Genomic DNA, 6,645 nt, shown 5'->3' on the forward strand with positions numbered 1-6,645 from the left:
TAAGATCTGTGTTACTTGAAAATAGTTTTTCGTTTACATTCATGAAACGAAATATACAATATAATTACAATGTTTGCACCACGTTAGATTTTAGTAAAACATTAATAATAAAAGTGATTACATTTTTTAAAATGTACTATGCATGCGTGCAATATTGTTCTAAACCAATTTAGAATAAACATTTTAGCCAATCTAATATTTTTAAACATGTATGTGAAGAAAACGGCAATACATGTTATACAGTACACTGAAATATGCTATATATTAATTGCCTTACATAGAACTGCTCTAGTTTTTGTCACTTATTATTATAAGCCACCAAAAAAATACTATTAATAACCCTAATTTATTTATATAGCACCCTTCCTATGCCAAAAATTCAGAAAGAACATCAAGACCTATATAACATTGGCTACAAATATTTCCACTAAATAAAGATAAATACAGGATATACAAAACATTCAAATAGAATAAAAGACAATAATCCAGACTAAAATACAACATATAATACTACAACAAATTTTTGAACAAATAACATAATTTGTGATAATGCAAACCCCGAGTCCCTGGACAGATAGAGGGGGTAAATTGAAAGAAGGGGCAGAATGTCAGGTCTGTTTAATGTCTTCTTAATCAAATGAGTTAAAAACAAATGAATGGAGTCAGCTGATGTCATTAATTTTGGGAGGTCATTCCACAGTCAGGGCGCTATATACAGGTGAAGACCCTGCTGTCACCCACAGAGTGCAGGTTAGTGGGCGGCACAGAATCGGAGGACCTTAGTGGGCAGGTCAGTAACAGAATTTGATATTCAATCCTGTAAGACATAGGGAGCAGTGAAGGTGCAGCAGGATAATAATAATAATTCATTACATTTATATAGCGCTTTTCTCAGTATGGCTGGGATGTGCTCCCTGTCGGTGGTCCGTGTCAGGACTCTTGCAGTTGAGTTTTGAATCAGCTGGAGCTGTGATATACGATTAGAAGTGGCACCTGCCAGCAGTTACTTATAATAATCAATGCTGGATGTGATAACAGCAGGGACAAGATTCTCACCATTAGAAAAGGACAGGAATGAGCAAACATAAGAAAGGTGACACAGGTGGAAGTTTAATATGGCTTACATGGGTGAAATAAGAAAAGGAGGAATCAAAGTGACACCGAGATTCTTTGCAGTAAAAGAACGTCTGATCAGATCATCACCCAGATGGCTGAAGAGGAGCTTGTTTTCTTAAGTTGCACTTTAGTGCCACTTTGCAGGAGTTCAGTTATGTTGCAATTTCATTTTAAAGAGTTTTGCTCTATTCAGGTTTTAATTTTACTTTAATTTCACTAAGGCAAGTTGTGAGCTGAGAAAGCTGTGATGAAGTGTCACTTTTAACACCGAAATAGATCTAAGCATCATCTGCATTAAAACGATAACCCAGTCCAAAGCTACGAATAACTTGCTCAAGGTGAAGCACAGAGATACAGAAGAGCAGAGGATGTCATTTCATTAACAAAGGGAAGTCAGATGGAGGAACTGCTGTGAAACCATATTTACACAAACTGGGACAGGGGCTCCTCAAGATGAAGGTAACAATGCTTAGCACAATAAGGAAAAATAAGCCAGAGCTCCCATCTCAACTGCTGGCCACACAGAATAGGCCAGTGAAGACCTTCATGTTTGTCTAAACAAATGACACATCCTTGGTGCACAATGTGACCTGCACAGGGATAGGAGATTCCATGGCCAGAAATGATAATGGACTATAATGCTACAAAAAGAGGAGTGGAGAATTTAGACAAAACATTACGCTGGATGCTGGCCACAGGCAATTTTTTCAACATATTGAACATCTCCTAAAAAATACTTTTGTCATTTGGACAACCTTGAACCGAGACTGGAACAGGGAGAAGGAGACAGAGCCATCTTGGAGGAGCAGGGTAAACCATTGGTGACACCTCACATGCTACTGGGACGACATGTGCCAAAGACCCCAGCATGTACAGCCATTGTGTTAATTCAACAGTCCAATCCACAGAGGAACCAATGACGGCACCTGTAGTGTGTATGCATAGTGAGTGTGTTTGTGTGTCTCACTGAGTGAACTGTACAGTTATTACAGTATTGTGTAGAAAATGAAAATATTAAGTTCTGCTTGATAAACACACAGAATGTGATCTGAGAGTAAAGAGTAAACAAGTTATTTACATTGATTGTTAAAATAAAGTGACCATCTGATTTTAAAAAAAAAAGTCCCTCAATAGTACATATGTAGAAAAAATGTAATCATAAATTGAGATTCAACACAATTATCTTTCATGCTTCTCAAAGAGAAATTAAAATACAATGTTTGTAAACTACTGTATTTGTGAAGGACTGAAGTGTGAGGCTATGTAAAACTATCATTGAGTGTACTTCAGTAATGTGTGTAGTGACTTATGATAAATATTACATTATTGCACAGCAGCATCTTCATAATGTCCAAGACCTCAAATCTTTCACTGCTGTACAAAATTATGTTCTGTCCTCCAAGGAAACCCTCAAAAAAAAAAACACTACATTATTATTTCCAAAAGGAGACATTTTTACTAATTTTCGTGTTTGTTCTGTGATGAAATACTTTTAAAAATTATTTTAAAAGAGCCTTTAGATAGCACTAAGTGGGCTTTAAAAATACTAACATAAGTAAGAAGAACTAATATCAATATTTCAAAATGAGCAGCAGACCCAAAAAAAGACTTGCAGTTAAACTGTTTATTTTCAAAAACTATCCACCATCAAAGGAAAACAGAAAAATCAAAATATTATAAACTGAAATCAATAGAGTATTAATGCACAATAAAATACAAGTAACAATCAATGTAGCAACAGACAATAATTATACTGATTCATTAAATATGCAGTTTACTTTAAGTTTCATTTTATCCCGACATTCCTGAGTGAAAAGTTCCATATCATCCCTAAACTGAAAAATAAATACAAAGGGTTCTTTTGCCAAAATTAAATCTTCAGTTTCGACTGCATCGATGATGTCCTGGAGAGCTCGGCTTTGGTCCTCCTCCTCCATCTCCAGAAAATGGGGCTCAGACACGGCACCTCTGAACAACCGTCTATGTTGGCGCAACCATTTTACTGCAGTGTGGAGGTCCTTTTTTATTAGTGGTTCCTTTAGATAAAAGACCACAAAGAGAATTAAACAAAACATGTATTTCTACATGCCTATTTAAATAATATTAGATATTAACTGTATACCTCCTCACCTTTCGTGAACACCTTTGTCCTGTACGAAATATTCACACGTTAGCCACAGAGAAAGAGATAACTTCCAACAGCAAAATTCTCCAATAGAATAAAGCACCAGCACCTCCTGATCTAGGGTAAATCACACTGCCATGCAGAGGGAAAAAAACAAAGAACATTAAAACCAGTAACAGATATTAACAAATAATCAGAGACATAAGTGAAAGCTTACAGCTGTGAAGTCAAATGGTGCATTCAAGACAAGGTGCAGAGCATATTGTGGAGCACACAGAAGAATTATTTCAAATTAATATTTAATCTATTTGCATACAGTACAGTGCACACTCTACTTACTGCAATTTATTTATAGTGGTTCTAAAGTATTCCCAACCTAAAAAATAAGTTTCTTTGATTTTCTCACCATCAACATGAATACTCCACAATCCACTCACCCAACCAACTGCTGTGGAAGATTCCGAAATTGAAATGGATTCATATCACCTACTGCAAGTTACAAAGCAATGACCATTACTTGTAGTCCTCTCAATGACATCCCTATAAACTAACCTTGTTTTTAATTAGTATCCATGTGCCTGAAGATATTCGTTTTGTCTTGTTACTGTAACAAAAACAAATAAGTCTTTCACATACAAATGTAAATATCCAATATGTGCTGATAATTAGGTAGAGTAAGAAAATCTTGATGTAAGCAGAATACAAGCACAACTTCTTAAAGTAGGCATGTGTTGTTTATCAGTATTAGTGTGACTGCATTTTGCATGTGAATAACTTAAATATTTACAATACACACTTGAATTAAAAAAAATTTGTAATGCTTAGAAACTTAAAACGTAATTAATATCAACCTCATTGTTTTAAATATTACATGTACACATAAATTGGTGATCAAAATTAGAGAACATTTATGAACACTTATTTTTTTCAAATATTGTTAATCTTAACTATGCAAAATGATACAGGTGATCACCAGTACCTAATAATTCAATACGAAATTTGCAGAAAGAAAATAAAAAGAAAGCAAAACAGGGGTGATATATACTGTGCATATTTCCTGGCTCTTGTAAGCTCTTCAGCCACTGTGTTTTGAATTAAATTAAGTCTGTTATCAGCCACAAAGCCTTACGGTGATCCATGTAGAAGTAATAAAAGCACAGATAAGTTATTTAGCATCATGGAATGCTAACATAATCTAAGTTTTGCAATATTTCTTAAGTAAAATGAAGGCTACTCTAGATACATATTTAGTATGTGTATCAAATGAAAGATCATAATTTTCACTGTAGATATACCCAAGTTTAGAATTAGTGTATCTTGAGTGATAGAGGCAGCTTTCGAACCAATGACTAGCACTTCTGTTTTGTTAGATTTCAACAAATGAAAATTTCAAGGAATCTACTTTCTACTAGGTAAACCTCTATTTTAGAACACTGAGATGGTTCATGTAGTTGATCAGATGAATATCATGGTCTATAGTATCAAATGTGGCACTTACTGTAGATGCTATACTATGGGCCTAAAAATGCAACCATGGTCAGTGGATTGCAAATCATTGAATACTTTGACTAATGCAGTACCTGGGTAAAAATGTTACAAGAGATTACATTTATTTGCAAAAATATAGAGAACCGCTTACCTACACCTTTCTCTAAATTTTAGAAATACAAGAAAGATTAGAAAATTGGTCTATAATTTGATAGATCACAGTTAAAAAGATTTTTTTTACCTTAAGAAGAGGTTATTAGCCAGTATAAATAATGTAGATACATATCCAAGATTTAAAAACTAATTTATAATACTTAAATGTGGCTTACCAGAGAGAAAGTAAAAGATCTTTCACAAATGTAGTAAAAAAATGAAGGAAGATTTAGACTTGTTAACTAATGCACCAAATTCTGAACATTCAATTTGGGCAAAGGGTTTTAATTTCACAGCTTTCTTAAAAACAACATCATTTGACACTACTTCACTGGCTAAATAAGAAAACATAATTTATTATAAAGTGGTGTAGAATTTTGAAGCTTATCCCTAGATTACTTTCTCATTTAAAGACTTAATGTTCACTTCTTAACCGAACAGGAATACTGTATGTTTATTGTTTCATTTTCATTTAAAAAAGTCGCGCCCACCCCCCAAAAAAGAAAAGAATTAAAAGTTAAATAAACACTACGTTAACATTCGTTAGGAAATGAATGGATGGATGGATGGATGAATACAATTTATAAAATATATAACACAATAAAACGGAACTTAAAAGATCTTAATTTAAGTTAAATATCGTCTTAAAATACTGGGAATTTTCCGTTCATCAAGAACATAGACTGAACTTTGGGCAAAATGCATTTTTATCGCATTTTGCTGACAATGCAACATTAAGTGTCGATTTCCCCAGTTTTTATGATGCAAACCACCGTAACCAGTGTTGCAGTCATTAACAATTAACTCGCCTGCCAAAGATTACATACATGTAAACGTAACGTTAACTTTTTAAACTGTTTTGAAAAACGTTTTGCAAAATGTACAGTTTTATAATTATAGTTAAGAATAACAGGAATAATAATAATAATAACAATACCGTGCTGTTTTCTGTCATATTTTGTTTGTGCTCGAAAATGCTGCGCTCGTGCTAAAAACCAAGACTTGTGTTCGATAAATGGAGGTGTTGTTTTCGGCTTGCCTAGAAATGGTAACGTCACTTCCGGGTCTAAAACTGCGGGTCTACAACTGCGGGTCTGAAACTGCGGTGACGTATGGTGCTGTGGCTCTGCAAGTGGATGCTTCTCGGACTCCTTGAACTGTGCTGTTTTTTTTTACCACTAGATGTCGCTACCTTCCCATTTTTGCCGGTTGTTTAGCCAGCCTGCTATTTCAAATTAAAGCGGCGTGAAGGAATGGGGTTGTTTCCTGCCTCATACCCGATCCTGACTGACTAGGCTCCAGCCTGCTGTGGTACTAAACTGGATTCAGCCAGTTAGGGAATTCGATCTTCTGCATGTTATATTTAGAAACTGATCCTGTGCTGGTGTGTCTGTGTGTGTGGCAGTGCCATGTGATGGACCGGTGCCCCATTTCAGGAACGTTTCCATCTTTGCCTAGTGTTACCAGCATGGGCACTATGCAGCTCATCTGTTGGAAAAACAGCTTAGAAAGTTAAATGAATGGAATGCCATTTGTCAATCCGTTCTCAATTTGTCAATTGCTTCAATAAAACTGGGACTCGTTTGTCATTTTGGGTTTAGAAAGGGTGCCCTCTAGTGACAGTGTTAAAATGTAAATCTCAAAGACTGAGCCATGTACTTCACAATATAGGAGTCTGTGAAAAGAGGAATTAGCATGGGAAGGCGCTACATACAATCATAAAGTGGCAGCTTCACTCAGCCACCCTTATGGTCTCCGTTAAT

General features: G+C 35.1%; 1 long non-coding RNA gene across 1 annotated transcript; it reads right to left on the reverse strand.

Moving 5' to 3' along the window:
- Positions 1–3,245: 3,245 nt before the first annotated feature.
- LOC114643394 (uncharacterized) lies at positions 3,246–6,021 on the reverse strand. The gene is made up of 3 exons (XR_003714776.2): positions 5,820–6,021; positions 3,794–3,845; positions 3,246–3,373 (listed from the first exon to the last, which is right to left on the reverse strand). It is a non-coding gene; the product is annotated as an uncharacterized LOC114643394 (long non-coding RNA).
- Positions 6,022–6,645: the final 624 nt, after the last annotated feature.

This window comes from Erpetoichthys calabaricus, chromosome 3 (genome assembly GCF_900747795.2).
Source record: "Erpetoichthys calabaricus chromosome 3, fErpCal1.3, whole genome shotgun sequence".
NCBI lineage: Eukaryota > Metazoa > Chordata > Cladistia > Polypteriformes > Polypteridae > Erpetoichthys > Erpetoichthys calabaricus.